Here is a 19,962-nt window from a genome sequence, read left to right as displayed (position 1 = left end):
TTGGTGTGCCTGTGTTAATTCTCAGCAAAGTTCATACGGATCGGAAATAACAAACCTAAATTCCTCGTTATGGCCAGACGCGTCCAGCAGCCGCGCTGTGCTTTCTGGGAGTTGTAGTTTGCCACTGTGTGCGGAGGGGATTCTGGGAGCAGGCCGTCGGAGGCGCAGGCGCAGAGCGGCGCGGCGGATGGCTATGCGCGGCTGAAGCGCTGGTGCGACTCACAGACACGCGGAGTGGCCGGACGTGGGCAGGTGGGTAACCTCGGTCTGGTTGGGCTCGGTGTGCCGATGTGTATAGGCCCATTATCTGACGGAGGCGCCGAGGGTGTCGAAACGGGCGCTTCCTGGCTCCCGGGGGCGGGCTGAGGCCCGATGGTAGGGCAGCGAAGGCTGAGGGCCGCGATCCCTTTCCACCACCCGCCTCCGGCGCGCGACTGCTGGCGGACGACGGCGGCTGATACCGAGGCCTACGTGGGCCTTTCCCCCCATGAAGTAGAGGGATAGATGAGAAGCAGGGGGAGCTGTTGTAGTCGGTGCTCGGCCCGGCAGGGGAGAGAGAAAGAGAGGCACTGATAAGGTTCGGGTGTCTGAGAGTGGCCTCGGCCTCCTGTCCAGTTTGACATGTGGGATAGGCCTACAAGCCACTTCCTGACTACTGTCTCACCTAGAACCCAGATGCCTCCCCAAATCTCCCAGCGGGGTTTGTTCCTGCTCTTGTATGAGTGCTGCTGCGTTTATCATGGACAAAAGTGACACGTCCTGTAACCTGGTGAAAAATGCGCAAGCGTAGTTTTTACGTGGTGTGTGAATCGATAAGATCTATGCCCCTCACCAGTTAGAAACCTGCCCAATTCAACCACGATTAAGTTGGAGGTTTCACGATAGAAACTGATACTTTTTGTTATAGGATTTAAAGTACATGGTTGAGAATTGGCACAAGTTGAGGAGGTACAGGTCGTCTATAATGTAATGAAATGCAGGGTGAGACTTTTAAAAGCGAAATACACTTGGCCTAAAGGCATTGTAGGCAAGATTGGAATTTATTGCCCATCACTAATTGCTCTGAGAAGATACTTGCCTGCGGCTACATTGAACTGCAGTTCACCACGTACTGCTTCTAGATGAGGAATGCTAGATTTTTGACCTGGTGACAAATAGTGAGGGTTGCTTTTGATTTTGGATATGGGGCAGTCATGTGCCTAACGCTTATATATAGTAGTTTTATTTGTCAGGTTCTTTTGAAGAGGTTTTAATGAGTTACTGCTGTGCATTTTTCTAGATGTATTGTGGTGGGGAATTTGGGGTAGGATAGTGGCACAACAGTGAAGTTACAGGATTAGGAGCACAGTGGCCCAGACTAGCAATTGAGTGACCTTGAATCAAATCTCACCATTGGCATCTGAAATTAAAGTTCAGATTAATAATCTGAAATTAAAATAAAGTAATGTTCAATTTTAGTGATAACCACAAAGCTGTTGGCTTGTCATAAAACCCCATCTAATTTACTAATGCCCTTTTGGGACAGAATCAGTCACCATTATCCAGTTTCCCTGAATGTAACACAAGACTCACAGCAATGTGGTTGCCTCTGAAAATGTGCTTTGAAATGGTCGAGCAAGCTGTTCTGCTCTAGGAATGAGGGATGGTCAGTGAATCAACAGTGAAACCTGTAACTCCAAGAAAATTGATAAATAATCAATGCGCTTGGGTGTTAGTTGATCAGTGTTTAAGATGGTAAATGTAAAACAGTTTGCTTTGTCTGATATGAATGCAGCTTTGACTGTTATGGAAACCAATCAAATGAAAAGTATCTTGTCACTCTGTTGATGCACATTAAAGTTGTTAAATAGGTTTTGGAAGTCAGGGGAATTCTGTGTTGAATAATACCCTGCTTCTACCTTTTTGATGTTAGCATGCACTAGCTGATTCTGGTCAATTAATTTTTGGAGGGGTTTTGATGTGCTGGTGAATGCAAAGATAAAGGTGATTATTGTTGAAGGTGTTATTGCCTGCCTGAATAACCTTTTGCTATCAAATTCTAGTTTAATTATCATTCAACCATACATGAATACAGCCTATCGAAATAGTGATCCTCTAACACAGTGGATGTAACATAATTTTGGTCTTATTTTTACAGTATTTTTATTAATTGCAGATCCAATTTTAGTTGCTGCTCTTTGGGGTTCATTTGTGTTGGGCTGGTTGGAGAAAAGAAACATCTTCTCACTTCTCAGGCCATTGAATTGTAATTTTTGCTCTCTTATTAGGATTTGAGAGAAGATTGGGAGATGGGGTTTATTGACATGATCTGTAAAGGAGAGTGGTTAAAGGCACTCTGCCATTATGGGGTTCATGTACATGAGTCTGGCAGACACCTCTTGCTGTAATTTTATGGGCTGATTATTTGTATCTGCCTGTTACTAATTTTCTGTACTTTTAGTAGTGTAATCTTACTCCAAGTTCATTCCTCCTCTTGAACGTTACCCTGTCAACAGATCACTGACCTCCCTGGTTGTAAATGATTTAACTGAATTGCCATTCTGGTAAATCTTTGTACCCAAGATGTCTAACTGTACAGAACTGGACCTTTTAAAGTGATTTTTCAAAGATTTTGAAAGAGCATTTGTTTGGCATTCTATACTTCCAATTGCATTTGTATGTTATCCTCTGTACGATAACATTTTGTACAGTATCTCACAAGAATATACTTTGGGAAAATTGTCCAAGTCAGGAAGTTGAGAAGTGGTCAAAAACAGGATGCAGGAGGCAAATCAGGATAGATAGGCATATACCTCTTTTGGTTAGGTTGAGGATAAACATTGGTAGATTAAGACTTCAAATATGGCTTAAAAACTATGTCTACCGGGTAGCAGGATCCCGGCTGTTTTATACCCTTCTGAATCTGGACTATTTGCAACAGATATCTTCTGACACTGCAAAGATATATTCAGTGCTGTCTTTGAAAATCTTGCAAGTTCACTGGAAGTACTGTACATGTGAACTAATGTTGGTGTCCTCTTGATCAACATGCCCAGCATTGTCATCTTAATTGCACTCTGACCTTTACTTGCCTACAGAGTCTCAAGCTCCTAGAACATGCTGCCCCTCTTTCTCTTCCCAGCTGTGCCCTGCGAAGAGAGAGGGACAGATGTGTTCAAATCATCCTTGAAAAGTTTTAGACATTCCCACTAACTCTCAGGAATCCCTGGTGGATTTAATTGGGCTAGGTATATTTGGGTAGGTATTGAATTCAGGTATTAGGAACACACACAAATTTTGCATTAATGTCCAAAGGAGCCATGACTTCCCAAACTGTAAACCCCCCCCGGCTCTATTGGGCATCTGGGCTGATTACGGAGGAGTCTGTGGTTCTCACATGAGTCTCACCAGTTATCTCAGAACCCAAACAACCATTCTTGATCCTAAAGTACTGTCTACGATAATGTAAGTCACATCAGGTAACCTGACAAGTTAGCCATTAGGACAAGATCAGTGAATATTGGTCTTGCCCACAAGGTACTGATTTATATATTTAAAAAGGAGTGTGTAGTTGAGGATTGGACTGTGGAGCTTTGGACATAAGGTAACTGAAGGTATGGTTGCCAAATGGTAGTCACTCCGTAAGGAAAGGAGATGGTTGAGGTAGTAGACAAGTTAAGGGTCGGGATATAATTGGCATTGAAACGGTGATATTTCGATTGTTTCTTGTGGTAGTTATCAGTTTTCATCAGATTAGAGTTTTAGTATCTGTTAAAATATATAGCGGATTGAATAATTTGTCACGTTCTCACTTGTACAGAAACTTAGCAGACTAATGAGATCTGATGACAAAGTTATTTGATGCATCTACCAAGTCCACTGTTTTGAATAGGCTGTGACATGTATCAGTCAATAACTAATTGAAGTTGTTGTTGAAAATTTGCATTTTCCTCAATCATAAACCTATTATCTAGGATCTGCACTTCCTGTTCAAACAGTAACTCCTCACTATTTATTTACTTCCAGTAATTTCAGGGTCAAAGATATCACTAGTGCAACAGAAAAAAATCTATTCTTGTTTTTCAATCTAGTCTTTGGATCCTAGTCAGTGATCTATCTTTGTTCACCGGGTTCTACAGCACTAACAGAGATCATAAACACGTTGATCTCTCTGCACATAGACCTTATCCCAAGCCCAGTTCCATTGAAATATATGCCTTGTGCTTTGGCACCTGGTAAGGCACAAGAGGCAGCTGTTACACGCCTTGGAGACAGTAGATCTACCTTGTTTTATCTGGCTCACATTTTCCTTTTAAGTTGGCAAAGTATGTGTTGTCTCAGCAAATGTCCTTCAAAATTGATAATGGTGAGTTGACTAATCTGGTGATGCAAAATAATGTCAGGAATCCAGCAGACACACTCGTGGTTTTAGTACATGTGGGGGAAAACTGCCCTCCCTTACGGCTGCTGATATCTTTGGTGGGTGAATATTTGTTCTAGATTGTAAGTTTGCTGTTTTTTGTTTGGGGGTTGTATTTTTCCTTAAGACCACTCTAGCTTTTTTCTTTTTTTCCCCTCATTCAAATATCCCCAAACAACTAAAATAGGTTTTAAGGAGACAGACCTTGTAATTCTTGGCTTTTCATCACCACTGAGTTGCCTTGAAATCGGAGGCACCAGATGTTGGTGCAGCTTTCATTTTAAATGGTTCTGCGAGTGCCTCAGTGTGTTAGAGCTACAGCTTACTGAGGCAGATCTGTTTGGTTGGGTTTGTTCCACGTTGTCTTGGCTACAATTGGTCTCAGTGACTCTGGTTTATAAAGCAGACATTTATTTGAGTTTGTATTTGTGAGCATCACCCAGTTTGAAGCCTCTCTATTAGTTTGAAAGGTGGGTATTGAGGCCAATATTTATTGTTCATCCTGCTGTTAGTGAGTTTATTTCCTGAGTCATGGTGGTTTGGATTGTGAAAGTGCTACCACCATGCTGTCAAGCTGAGCGTTTTAGAACAGGAAAAGAGCATGTATATATGTTGTGCAACGTGTTGGGGATCCTTCAGGGATATTGGGCTAGGATTTGATTTGCTTTGGCTGATTCCCCTACAAATGTTAGCCAATGTTTTTCCCTGCTTGGCAAAATTGAGCCTACAAGTAATGGAGGGCAGTGGGTGCTGTAGAGTTTACTGTAGTGGCTGTTTGTGAAGAGGAGGGAGTGAAATGAAATTAAGAGGTAAACCCCTTCACTATAGCAGAGCTGCTGTTACAGGTTGTGTGTCTGGCATAATCTGCTGCTGCTCTTCAGTTCACGTGTGTTTTATGCTATGCCATTGTGTGATTAGTTCTAAATTTTTGAAAAGCGCAGTGGTCGTGATTGAGTTGTAGCTGTGAATCAGGAAATTGAAATCTGAATTGCTGGCACTGGGCATGGTTCAGGCTGCATACGAACATCATTGGATAGAGTCCAGGCTTTCTCCGTAGTTGGGAAGGGAGCTGTGTCGTGGGTACAGGATGGACATGAAATTTGAAGAGTCACAGAGATGAAAAAGTCTTTTTTGTTGTAGCTTTGCAGGAAAGAAACAGGAATAAAGATGATGACCAGTTGCAAGTAAAAAGTTTGTGAGCCCTTTGCATTTACCTGGATTTCTGCATTTATTACTCATAAAATGTGGTTTGATCTTCATCTCAGTCACAATAATAGGTGGACACAAATTGTACTTTTCATGTCTTTATTGAAAGTATTATTTAATCATTCAGTCCAGGCTGGAAAAAGTATGTGAACCCTTGTATGTAGAACCTCCTTTAGCAGCAATAACCTCCACCAAAGGTTTCCTGTAGCTGCTGATCAGACTTGCACAATAGTGAGGAATTTTAGACCATTTCTTCATAAAACCTGTTTCAGTCCATCAATATTTCCGGGATACCTTGCATGAACAGCTCTCATGCCACAGCATCTAAATTGGGTTAAAGTCTGGACTCTGACTGGCCATTCCAAAACATTTATTTTCTTCTTTTTAAAGCATTCTTTTGATTAACTCTTATGTTTTGGACCATTGTCTTGTTGCATCATTCAACTTCTATAAAGCTTCAGGTGATGGACTGCTATCCTGTCATTCTCCTGTTACTCATCTTGATACAAATGAATAAAATCTTCTCTGGTTTCCATCTGGTTACAGGTATTAATTATAACTGACATTTCAATGACCAACTCTGCCAACTTCGTCAGGGATGATACCTAGTCACATTTAGTCCAGTGGTATTTATACCTTTGTAGTCCATCCCTCCTGATTGGCTAGTCCTCATCCAATCAGCTTTCCGCTCTCCCACCTTCTTTACTGGAATTCAATTGTTTTAATTATTTTAAATACTGTTCATTTTGGAATTTAAACAAAAATATTGCTCTGTTTATTTTATAAAAACTGGTTTGTTTTCCTTTATTTTTACTTATCCCTTCTGGTTCATTCTTGGGCTAAGCACAAAGTACACTGCAGATGTTGTGGTCAAAAAAACATGTACAAACAAGCTAGATGAACTCAGCAGGTCGGGCAGCATCCGTTGAAAGCAGCAGTCAACGTTTTGGGCCGAGACCCTTTATCAAGACTAAAGGAGGAGGGGGCTGAGGCCTTCTTTAGTCCTGATGAAGGGTCTCAGCCTGAAACGTTGACTACTCCTTTCAACAGATGCTGCCCGACCTGCTGAGTTCATCCAGCTTGTTTGTACGTGTTAATTCTTGGGCTGCTTGCTTATTCTGTTCGAAGTAATGGATTGCATTTGTACGAGCTCAGTCAGCCTTGGGTTCCACCAATACTCACTAGATAAGACAATTTCTTTTACTAAATTCCCAAATTTAGCCTGCGTTTCTTTGCTTTCCTTCGACTTGTAATGTGATTGAACTTTAACTTACTGAACTGCTATTGCATTTTTCAACAGATTTAATTCCTATAGACAGTTCCATGAAGACTATTCCCTCACTATTTTCTTTACATTTGTTATGTCCTGCCCACAAAGAGGGCAGTGATTATGTTACTGGACAAATCCAGTTTCCATGGATTGAGTTCAAATCACATTGCATTGACAGCTGCCCCCAGAGCTATCGAGCAAGTCAGGCCCATGATGGAACGCTCACACTTCTCTGTATGATGCAACTCCAAGCACCTTCCTAATGCTTCACACTGAACTGGGCAAAGTGACCCGATTTTCTGGCATCCCCTCAGACACTGTATTCATTCATTATCTTCATCACTTCTGCACTCTACCTTCTGCAATAGCTCACCAAGATTTTGTTGACAGCACTTTTGAAGTACACAGCCTCTATACACAAGCAAAGGGTTGGTGGAAGTGCCAGCTCCTTTCTGTTCCTCTCCCAAGTTTCATGCTATCCTGACTTGGAAATACATCATTGTTCCAGTACTTTGTTACTGGCACCCTACTTGACAGTGATGTACAGATACCTTTTATTAAGGGACTGTAGTGATAAAGATGTTCACTGCTGTCACCTTAAGATTAGTTTGAAGGTTCATAAATGCTCCATTTCTAAAGACTTGCATTCGGCAAATGTATTTTTAAAAAATGATTTATTCCCAGTGCATTTTTGTCACTGCGTCTTAGTGATTCTGGCTTTTCCCTAGCATTTTGAACTTTTGTTTGTTTTAGTATAAAACTGAGTATAAAACTGTTTTCATCATTCTTGCAGACAGTGTGTTTTAAAACAAAGCCTTTTATGTGCATTCTCCCGGCATCTTGTTCACGTCAACTCTGTACAATCTGTGCTTGAACCGCCTGTTAATGGGAACCACCTCTCTCTGTAACGGTCATTACTCTTCTCAATCATCTTAGTTCCAAACATCCTCAGTTTCTCCAATATCACCATGTAGCTGAAATCTCCCATTCCCTGAACCATTGTGATGAATCTTTTCTACACCTCCTTGAGAACATTCACTCCCTTCCTGAAGTTTGAACAAAATGAGATGCAAGACTGCTATTCTCATTTGGACTTTCTTCTTCACAATGAGGATAACTTTTATAAGCAGCTTCTATTGTTTTTCCTCTCACAAATGTCCCTCTGCTTTAAACTTTTTATACAAAGACCACAGAGCAACACATGCATGATTTTCTCATGTTTGTATGCAAAGACCTCTCTGCTTCTCTGCAATGTTTGTAGGTGTAATTCAGTCCATGTTGACTATGCTTGTGCTTTCTGCCAAAATGCATCTCTTTATGCTTTGCCATGGAGAGTAGCCTTTCAGCTCACCACGTTCCATCAACCACTCTCTTATATAATCCACAATAATCACATTGTATTGCCCCTAAATTCCCAGTTTCTCTACCATTTATCTAAACACTATGGGTAATATACAGTGCCCAATTAATCTATCACCCTTTGGGATGTGAGAGGAAAGCTGAGCACCCGGGGGGAACCTAATGACCACAGTGAAATCAGACAGCACCAGATCGTGATAAAACTTGGGTTATTGGAGTCGTTTGACAGGAGCTCCAGGAGCTATGTAACATCGGCACCATGAGCTATGTTGCTGTGCGGGTGAAGTCAGGTAGAAATGGTTTAGTGAGGGTTTGAGTTATTTGTTAAACGTGTGCCTATTCTGTCAGACATATCCTCTTGCATTCCAGTGCTGTGCAACTTACTGTTTACCATACATACAAATTTCAGAGATTTACTTGCAAATGTTTGAAAATTTGCCCTATATATGTAACTATTTCATTAATGTGTCAAAGACCGTTCTTTGTACTGACCCCTGAGGAACTACACTCTGTCTTGTGTGCAACAAAAAAAAGTTTATAATTTGTCTTCTTAAGCTTATGATCCATACTGAGTTTATTTCATGTACCTCTGTTTTCATGTATTTTTGTGTCAAACTACTCAAATCCAGTAGACATCCATTGTATTCTCTTATCAATGGTTTTATAATGTCAAAATTAATATCTTGATCCATCCCTTTCTTTTAGCCAGCACATTGTTTGAGTTATTGACATGTATTGCACAATCCTTCTTTTCTTTGTTCCCTCATCTTTTCCTACTCCCTAGATTCCCTAGCTAACATTGGCTTCAGCTCCCTGTGATCCTCTTTCATCACATTGAATTTATCTCTCCTCTGACTAAGCAGTTCTATATTAACTTGCTCTTTGGCCTTCTCCATTGTTTATCTAAACCTTAAGCAACACTTTATTTTAAAGAGTTCTCCAATTGACCTACTTGGGCCAACTTCTTCCCAGAACCAATCTAATGCCTCTTTCTGCTTTTGATTAGTTTGTATTGTGACTGTTTCTGCTTCTTTTCACCAGAAATGTCTGAAAGCAAACTTGGTTTTAACAGTGACGCCAGTGTTAATCAGCCATCCAATTGTAGTGACTCCAAGCTGAGATGTGTGAGAATTTTACCAATCAAAAGTTACTCCTTGGCCTGCAGAGAGAAGGAAAAAATATCACACAAGAGATTGGGTTAAAGTTAAGAGATTCTCTTTTTCTGACATTGCAATATTGGCTTGCACTGATACTGTCAGGTGTACAGATGCAGCTCTTAGTGTTTCCTATCATTTGTACTTAGATTTTTTTGGTGTATTGTGGGCTTCTGTACAGACATGGTCTAAGTACATAGTCAGAGTAGATGGGGACAAATCCTGCAGTCCATGAAGAAGGTTTGGTCTTCTTCCTCTCCCTCCCTTTCTTCATGGCAGATCAGAAAATTCAGCTGCCAGAGCCAGCACTTTATTGAACAACGGAGTGGGTTGATAGGTTTGTGCCGCTGAGTCTCCTCTGTTCTTCCCACCTCAATTACAATGGCAATGATGCACCATGATTCTCCTTGTGACAGTCTACTCATGGTGCTATCAATGTCTATAAGACTATAACCCAGTTAGCAAATAGCCATTCTCAAAGCTGGGGAGAAAAAATTTGGTGAGTGGGCGGTATTGGGGTATAGGTAACATTTGTACCGAGAGAAGTTTGGAATTTTTGATAATACACCTTTAAGATTCACAGCTTGCACTATGAGACTGGTTTCGATAGAGATCTTGCTCCTTTATGGGAGTGAAGTTGATGGGCTTTCATTGCAGGGAAGAAAGTGAGAGTATTGGGCAACAGCTTTTCACCTAGTGCCTCTTGGGCTTCTTCCACGGTCTCTGGGATTTCAGTGAAACTTAATAGGTGTGAAATTTCAATGTACTTGTTTGAAATGTGAAACACCCAGCATTGCAACTTTAGATTATATCCTTCTAAACTTAGTCTTGTGTCTGGAGAGAGCTCTAATAAACGATGTTACACGTGGCTGAAGAACTTGTGGAACTGGAATGTTGCTCAGTGCTGACAGCTTCTGAACAGATAACAAATTGAGTATTGCACACAATGTGTGTTCATTTAATTACAAATTTTATTTGGATATGTACAGATCTCAATTAAGTGTGGGGATAGTATTCTGTAAAATAATTGTACATAACAGTTGCTTTAATGTTTTGGAGCTTATTGTGCAAATGTCATTCCCTTATTTCTTAGCGAGCTAAAGTAAAGCTTTACTTTTTGAGGTAGTGCTATCCTTATATAGGAAAACATGGTATCCAGTTGTTGTGTGACAACACCTAGGTGGCCATGGATAAATGATCAGTTGATTTTACTGCATGTTTTCATCATACTGTGAGGGCCGCAGTCGTGTACCGGTTGGTGCACTCCTTTACAGCATCCAGCTGTAAGATTAGGGTTCAATTTCTGCTATTGTAAGGAGTTAGTACGTTTTCCCCATGACTGCATGGGTTTAGTGAGTTGTAGGCATGTTAAGTTGGCATTACAAGCATGGCAACACTTGCACTATTCTTGTTGATTTGAATTGATGCAAACGACACATTTCACTATGTTTCAATGTACGTGATGTTTATTCATTATTTATTTTATATTTCTGCATTTAAAATCCCTTCTCCACAGCCTACTTCCATTTTTAGTAGATTACAGCCTGTCATTACGTTATAATAAGATCAATGAAAACAGTAGACAGTTAGTAGAGGGGAGTGGTCTGCACAGCTTGGTGATCAGACCTGCTTCCCGATTGCACTTCAACCTATTAACCACGAGCACTGTACCAAACAAAACATAGATCTGTATGTAGATCCTTTCATGACCTTTGCACATTCAAAAGTGTATTCCTGAAGTTTATTACATTATTATAATAAAGCAAATGCAACAGCCATTTTGCCCACAGTAGGTCCAGAACAGAGCAGTGAAAGTGGTCAGAAACCATCTTGGGATACTGTTTCAGGGTAAATATTCTTTAGAATTTTCTATGATAACCTGTTCTTAATTAACTTCATACAGTAGGCAAGGCTATGGTTTTACATTAATGGAAACTCATCTGGAAGTGTAGAAATTCCTCATTACCATATGGAAATGCCAGCTCAAATAATTTACAACTTCCTGATTGAAATGAATGTTGCTGACTGAGTTAATCTTACAGACTTTGACTGTCTGCTTCAGAACAGCCTTCTTTTGGTGATTTACCATTTGTTAATTCTACCCTTTTACACACTGATTAAGCTTGTGTTCTTCCAGCAGGTTGCTGTGCTGAATCGGGTTTGTGGTCCAATCTGTGGCAACTGCATGATAACAGGTATGTATGTGGCTGTCAAGCTCAATCACATGGAAAAGTAAAAGCAACAGCAAATGTACTAATGCTGAATTGCCCAACAGTCCATTCAAGATCTCATGGCAGTGAAGGGGGCAGTCCTTAATAATATAATAATGCAAATCCTCCCATTATTAGAAAATCCAAGTAATGTAGATATATCCATCAGAAGTTGTTTGCTTAGATTATAGTATTTGTTGAAAGACTTTGTGCTGTGTTTTGAAGTTGATCTCTTTAAACGTTCATGTAGGCCACACCCTCTCTTTACTTTTCAATATCTTGATTAAATAGGAATAGATGTGATTGATGAGAATTCCATCACTTTTCTCATGTATCTTATTGTATACCTTGATATTGCTGTTTCTGATGTGCTTGTTATACGTTGTTAACAATAAGTCACATGATTTAGTTGGGTGGATGATTCATTTAAGTAGTTTTACTACCTGTAAACTCTTACTTTGAATTGGGGGCCAGTGAACATAAAATAGAATTGACAGCTCAGCATAACCTGGAGAGTGGTGACTTCGGCTTGGAGCTTGAAAGAAATATTAATTTCTAACTTCCAGATAACTTTAAAACCACAGCCTCACCTACTTGTTCTGGCGTGTGTGTGTGTGTGTGTGTGTGTGTGTAGTTAAAATTAAAATCTTGATTTTAATGTTATATTGGAGCTATATCTACCCATGGTCATTTTGAGCTCCCAATTGCATGTCATTTCATACACCAGTCTGTTTGTGCTTGGCTATGGTGAACCCAACACATGAATTAGAAAAACACTTCATAATCTACAACCCTATGGTATAATATTGCATTTTCCATTTGCAATTAACCTGCACCTCCTGTGTTCCTTTCTGTCCTCTGATTGACCAAAGTTCTTTCACTTATCTCCAACTCCTTCCATCTGTCCATCATCTGTGCGCTCAACCTTTCCCGACTGATTCTATCTTTTAATCTAATTCCGCGTTTATACTGCTGTCTCACTCAGTCGTGATGCAGCCTCTAAATCGAAATGTCAAGTATCCCTCTGCCACCACAATTCTAACTGTATCTTAAGCATTTTTTTTGCTCCAGATGACAACATCTGCCATTTCATATTCTGCCTGGGTAGCCTTCAACTTGCTGGCATGAACATCAATTTCTCTAACTTCTGATTTTTTTCACCTCCCTCTTCCCTCTTCTTCCATCCCACACTCTGCCCCCCATCACCTCTCCTGTTTTCCTCACCTGCCTATCACCTCCCTGTGATGCGCCTCCTCCTTTACTCTCTCCCATGGTCCACTCTCCTCTCCTATCAAATACCTTCTTTTTCAGCCCTTTACCTTTTCTGCTTATCACTTCCCTGCTTCTTGCGTCCTCTCTCACCCAACTGGCTTCACCTCACACTTACTAGCTTATACTCCTTCCCCTCCCCCCAACTTATTGCAGATTCTTCCCCTTTCCTTTCCAGTCCTGATGAAGAGTCTCTGCCTGAAATATCAACTGTTTATTCACTTCCAAGTTCCTTTGCACCTCTGATTTTTAAATTTCCTCACTGTTTATAAAAATAGTCTGTCTTTATTCTTTCTACCAAGATGGATGATCTACAGTATATTCCATCTGCCACTTCTTTGCCCATTCTCCCAATCTGTCTAATTCCTGCTGCAGGCTTCCTGCTTTCTCAACACTACTGGTTCCTCCACCTACTTTAGTATTGCCTACAAACTTGGCCACAAGCCATCAATACTATTATCCAAGTCATTGATGTACAATTTGAAAAGGACCAGTTCCAATACTGACCCACTGCAGAAAACCATTAGTCATCGGCAGCCAACCAGAAAAGGACCCCTTTTTTCTCACTCTTTGCCTACTGTCAGTCTGCCAATATTCTATCCATGCTAGTATCTTTCCTGCAATACCGTGGGCTTTTGTTATCCAGCCTCATGTGTCTCCTTCTCAAAAGGCTTCTGAAAATCCAAATAAAGAACATCTGGTTCTCCTTTGTCTATCCTGCCTGTTATTTCCTCATAGAATTCCAACTGACTTGTTAGGCAAGATTTCAACTTAGGGGGAATCATGCTGACTTTGGTCTAATTTATCATGTGCCTTCAAGTACCCGGAAATCTCTTCCTTAATGATAGACTCCAACATCTTCCCAATGCTAAAGTCAGGCCAACTGGCCTAAGATTTCCTCTGATATGAAGTGAAAGCTGATCTAGAGGTGGATTGAACTGTGCAATCATGACAAGTGGGTTATAGCTGTGCTTTGTCTGCAGTGGAGCTGAAGATGTCGCATACCTTGGCTGAGTTAACCATTTCCATCAGGACTCTGGAAGTCCAGTCCAGTCTACAGTCCCCACCACCGAATCGTCCAGCAGCATCAATGATGCTGTTGAACTCACTGGGCAGAAAGAATTGCTGGTATGTCACCAGCAGTGGTTGGGAGCTGCACGAGGACAGCCAGCTGCTCGCTCCACACATGTTACTTAACCAGAGTGGAGTGGTTTAGTACAATCTGCCACAAGGAAGACCCCACTGTTAAAGTTGAATCTGAATAAAACTCAGGAGCCCAGCTTCTTATGGTTACCACAGTTCATTGTGCACCCTCCTGCAGGAGTTTGAGACCCATTTGTCAGAGGGAAGGCACGTAAGTACTGCCACCATCTGACAAGTGGGCCTGTTCCCTCAGGTTACAGCCATATATTTATACATAGTAAGCCCCATGCATTACTGTTGCAAGATGTTATTTGAACTGGTACGGCCACCAAGTCTGTTGGAGCAAAACTTAGTTACAGATAAGAGAGTCTGCTAGATCAAGGCTTAATTACAGATGGATGTGCTGTCCAGTCTTCATCAGTTATTCCCTTTGCTAGGCCCTGACTTAATTACAGATGGATGTTCATTCCGATCCTTATCGGTGAGCCCTCCTCCCCCTACTCAAACAAGGGTACACTGTATAATGTTATCAAACTCTCAGTGTCTCTCTGCAAGCTGAGAACTGGTAATGAGCCTGTCTTAGTTGGCTGCTGAAGGCAGAGTTTACTTCAGTTCAGAAATTCCTATTCAGTCCCAATTATTCTTTTAGCCAGAGGTTACATGTTTTTTTAATATCCCCAATTCCTCATCACAACCTCTCTTGACTTGGGAAATTGAGAAGTTGCCTTCCGATAACAGATTCCCCAGTCTGGAAATGCAACAAACATTGTCCCCGACCACTCGTTATCCCCAACAGTTGATATCAGGGGCCAAAGGACCTGTTCCAGTGCTGTGTTGCTTGATTATCAGCCATGTATTTGAAAGTGTCAGTGGATGTACATTTTAGTGATAGTAACCGTAACTATATAAATTTCCTGGTAGTTACGGATTGTTTTGTTATAAAGAGGGAATAGAGAAAGAAAATTACATTAGGGAAATGGGGATAAAAGGCTAGCATATATTCTTTCTGGGATACACATGATCTTCCTGGCAAGGGTGTTCCTGAAGTTCTGAGATATAATGAAAGCCAGCTCATTAACGTGCCAAGAATTGGTAATGGATCTCGGTTCCACTGTACCTCAGTTCACGTGCAAGTTCCCGATGATCAGTTTTGCAGGGTGGTCTGTTGCTCTGTGGGACTGAAGATCATGTATCAAAGTTTTCTCTGTCACTGCTTCCCCTACTCTTTTAAAGCATCTGATGAAAGCTTCAGTCAAGGTTCTTCCAGAATACTACATCTCCTCTCTGGCACTCAAGGCTGGGATCCCACTGCCTTCCATTCTGATTGTCAGCACCATAGCTGGTACTGCAGTCCTTGCCAGGACTCTACTCCCCTCACACGTGCCATTTCAATTCCTCTGCCATTCCCACATCGACCTGCCCCTCTCTTTCCTCCATCCTCCCATCCTCTGCCTGGTGAAGGCCCAAAGCAAACTCGAGGAACAGCATCTACTCTTAAGACGCAGGAGACTGTAGATGCTAGAATCTGGATCCAGTTTAAATGAAGGCTCTCAACCCATAATGTCATATGTTCAACTCCACAACTAGAACAATGTGGTTTTGTTTAAAAAGAGGGAAAGAAATCCACATTAGGGAAATGGGAATAAAAGGCTAACATTTCTTTCTTGATGCTGATGAAATGAAACTGCATGCTTCTGAAATTGTGGGAAAGGAACAAATGCGCTGACTGTAGTGACACTTGTCAATGATCATTGTTTTACACTGTTAAGCTTTGTCTCCCTGTGCTCCATGTGATTACACAAGTGCCAGAAAAGCCAGCTGCGTGAGCCTTGCCCCACATGTAACTGCAGACTCTGACAGGAGTGTCCACTCCATGTACCTTTGTTGCTACCCTATGAGTGCCCACAGTGTCAGGATTGCCAGGCATACAAACCCTGTGTCATCTGCTTGCCCCAGCTGCCAGGTTTGCTCTGAGGGCAAGCCATGCCAGTCCTGTAATTGTAAGCACCTTAGCCAGTGGCTGTTGTGCAGACCCTAGACACTAGAATACTACTACAGCACAGTACAGGCCCTTCAGCCCTCAATGTTGTGCTGACCCATATATTCCTTAAAAAATGTACTGAACCCACACAACCCTGTAACCCTTTATTTTCTTTCATCCATGTGCCTGTCCAAGATGCCCTTAAATACCCCTAATGTTTTAGCCTCCACCACCATCCCTGGCAAGTCATTTCGTGCACCCACAACCTTATGTGTAAAAAAAAAACACTTACTCCTGTTGTCTCCCCTAAACTTCCCTCCCTTAACTTTGTACATATTCCCTCTGGTGTTTGCTTTATTTGTTTTATGGCGGACTGTCCAATGTAGTGTTTTAACAGCAGCAGGTCCCAGTCTTTCATTTGTATTCTGTGCTAAAATACATAAAATCTAAATCTCTTTGTCCATTTTTCTTGTAGACTGCATCATTAAATTTAACCAAGATAGCATCATAAAATGTAACCAAGATAGCAGGGGTACAAATACTTGGCTATTGGATCCAATTTCTTGCTCTCTTTAGAATGTTGAACTACCGAATCAAAGGAGACTTAACTAGTGTTTTCAAGATCACGCACTTCTGTTGAAGGAGAATTTAAATGTATGAGCAAGTTAAACCATGCAGATTAGGGTGGTGCAATTTTTTTTGGATGGTGAGGGAGTTCTGGTTAGGCCCTTGTACTGAGTGGGTTTAGTAGAACATGCAAAGTGATGATGGGACAAGTACAGTTGGATTGAGAGTGGGACGAATCAAATTGTTAAATTATCAGAGGTCGTTGGGCAAACACCTGAGTAGGTATATCCTCTCCCTCTGAGCTACATTGGAATCCTCTTGTCTTTGCTTTCTACATGAGCAGTTATCATAATCTATAGAATTTCTGTATCGATTAGGATGCTACAACCAAACCCTTATTTTTAATTTCTTCTTTCAGCACTCCAGAGACTCCATTCCCTCACATCTTTGTGAATGGTGTAAGAGATAATAACTGTTATGTTTTACCTGCCCTTTTATCCTTTCTAGAGTCTCAAATATCTTTACTTTCAGGTTAGATTGGTAAATCAATTAATTTTTGTTCCATGAACCAAGGTACAGTGGGAAAACTTGTTTTGCATACTATTTATACAGGTTAATTCATTACAGCAGTGCACTATGTTAGTGCAAGATAAAGCAATATTTTTGTTTTATACAATAAAACTAATTTTGAGCATTTTAAGTCATAAACACAATAGCTGGTAATAATTTTGAACTCCTGACCTTTTTTTTAAACCCACTTCACACATTTTTTTAACCTTAAACTCTTGCCCTTCCTTTTATTTAATGCTTTCCACCTGTCGCAGCTCTAGGAATACATGTATAAAGTTGAAGCAGGGGTATGCGGTTTGGCTCTTTAGCTTTGTTCCTTAATGATTATCCACTTAAGTATGCTCCATCAGTCATAGATTTATTAATGAGTTGGTTTCCACAGTCTATAGGTTCATCAGCGCCTGAGTTAAGATAGAGGAAAGCAAACATTTAGTTTCTAGCTCTGTTAGTCTTGTAGGTTTTTTTTGAAATGAGCTCATTGTTTTATTCTCTAGTGAATATAACATGCTTCCTTACTGATGCACCATCAATAACTCTCGGAGATGGGAGGCGAAAGATAGGCTTTTATTAGCTGCAAACGTGACCACATCTTGGAGACTGAGGGAGGAGCAGTGCCTCCAATTGTCTTTATACAGGGGTCTGTGGGAGGAGCCACAGGAGCAGTCAGCAGAGGGGCATGTCCAGACAGGTATACACATAGTTTACCACACTTACATAACCAGAGACGTGTTAATGCTGACCTTCGGTGCTGTCTGTGCATGTGACCTCATGCTTCCAAAGGCATGCAGGTTGATTGGTTAGTTGGTCGTTACAAATTGCCCCTTGTGGTAGAATCTGATAAGTACGTGTGGAGAATAAAATATAGTGTTAGTGTAGGGTTAGTGTAACTGCGTTTGATTGTTGGTGTCTCCGTGGGCCAACAGGCCAGTTTCCATGCTGTATCTTCTATAAACCCAATTTACCCATTTCCTGCCTTGTATGTCAGTCTTGCCATTTCAGAATCGAGATCTTTTAGCCCTTTCCCAGTTACTTTTTTCTCTGATTCTGTATGCGTTTAATACTCGAATATCAGTAACTTTTTTTCCTCAGTACTGATGAAAGGCCATTAATCTGAAATATTAACTGTGTTTGTCTTTCCAGAGATGTTGCAAATATTTTCTGGTATTACTACATTGGATAAACAGTGTTGCAGTACAAGCAAGCATTATGTACCCATCTCAAGTAGCCATGCATCAAGTTACAAGTTGATCTCCTGCTGTAATCCATAGTTTTAATGCAAAATTCTCATGTGTGCTATTAATGACTTTTTAAAAAAAAACAGGTACAGGTTTATTCTGTATTCTAGCCCTTGTAGTATTTAATGGGGCACTTTGGAGGAGGTTTTGCTATGTACTTAATATGTTCTGTACTTACCATGTGAAGGGTAATGCTTAAACAATTCAGTTTAAGATTTCAGAGAGGACTTTTGGTGCTGAATTCCTCTGATAATCTGAGTTTTCATCCTCTAAATCTGCAACAGGATTGTGAGATTTAAGTGCTCTAAAGACCTGCTGTAGCCAGCAGAAGACAAACATGAAGTGAGTTCATATCAACTGGAACAGTTTAGACCATAAGACATTAGAGGTGAATTAGGCTAATCGGCCCATCAAGCCTGTTCAACCATTTGATCATGGCTGCTTTATTTTCCTTCTCAATCTCATTCTCCTGACTCTTCCCTCCCCCCCCCCCCATAACTTTTGATGGCCTTACTAATAAAGAACTGTCAATCTTTGCTTTAAATGTAGCAAATGATTTGGCCTTTACAGCTGTCTGTGGCAATGAATTATACAGATTCACGACCTTTTAGCTAAAAAAATTCTTCCTCACCTCTGTTCTAAAGGGACATAGTTCTGTTTTGAGGCTGTACCCTCTGGTCCTAGACTCTCCCATTATTAGAAATATATTCTCCATCCTCTGCACTGCTTATTCTTTATGGAATAATTCTTTCAGAGTAAAAACTTTGACTGCAAGTCCTGGACAATGGCCAGTACAGAATATTCTGCAGACCCTTGGGTGGTGGGGAGGGTTTCCTGAGCCAGTTGGCAGAATGCCTCATCACTACAATGACCACAAGCACCACAGTGTTGCTTAGCTTGCCCTGCATGTTGGATCCTTCTTGCACAGTTGATGCCTGATTTGTAGTGGACACTGCTCTTGAGGATGAGATGATCACCCACCTCTCTGTTAAGATGATCTTGAAAAAGAATACACAGATTCTTGACAAGGTTCGTTGAAAGCAGCTGTATCTGATTTATGGAATGTTCCTAGAAACATTTATGGAACCAAACATTGGGCTGCTGGAAGATTATCAACTCCATGACGCACTTCGGTGTGCCCAGTTTTTGTTATTCTAGTCCAACGTGATGTCTATAAAGGATGCTGCTGCCTGCACACTCCATGCTGCAAGATTTGTACTAAAGCTAATTGTAGTCAGTGCAAAGGCTGTTCTCTTGTGTCTAAATGAATGTAAGTTTGAGATTCGCAGCTTCAAAGCTGGCACAAAGCTCATTGTTTCTAACAGCATAACCCCTGCTGTCCTGCATGTTCCTGAATATAGGTTACCTATAGCAGGCATACTTGAAGAATGGTGAAAAACCACTAATGCTGTCAATGCAAACTCCACTAGTAGAATGAGCAAAGGAATGAAGTTGTCCCTCAACATACCCAATACTGAGAATCAAATTATACCCACAGCCTGTTTACGAAAGCTGACCACCAATGGACAGAATAGTTCAAGGGTGTTCTTCTGTACTTCTATAACATTCCCATTGACCTGAGAGAATCTCTGGCCAGTG

General features: G+C 41.0%; 1 protein-coding gene across 6 annotated transcripts in view; it reads left to right on the top strand.

Moving 5' to 3' along the window:
* The first annotated feature begins 150 nt into the window (after positions 1-150).
* The window catches only part of LOC140719819 (thyroid hormone receptor-associated protein 3-like), a 115,761-nt gene continuing 95,949 nt past the window's right edge, over positions 151-19,962 (top strand). For 4 of the 6 annotated variants that reach the window (XM_073034741.1, XM_073034736.1, XM_073034740.1 and 1 more), the window contains exons 1-2: positions 151-252; positions 11,529-11,583. The gene's annotated coding sequence lies outside the window, so the exon portion shown is untranslated. Of the gene's footprint in view, positions 253-11,525; positions 11,584-19,962 lie in introns of all 6 variants that reach the window. The other 2 variants (XM_073034735.1, XM_073034734.1) reach the window with 2 other exon arrangements.

This window comes from Hemitrygon akajei, chromosome 32 (genome assembly GCF_048418815.1).
Source record: "Hemitrygon akajei chromosome 32, sHemAka1.3, whole genome shotgun sequence".
NCBI lineage: Eukaryota > Metazoa > Chordata > Chondrichthyes > Myliobatiformes > Dasyatidae > Hemitrygon > Hemitrygon akajei.
The sequence above is the reverse complement of the archived record's forward strand: the minus strand, read 5'-3'. Positions and strand labels throughout refer to the sequence as shown.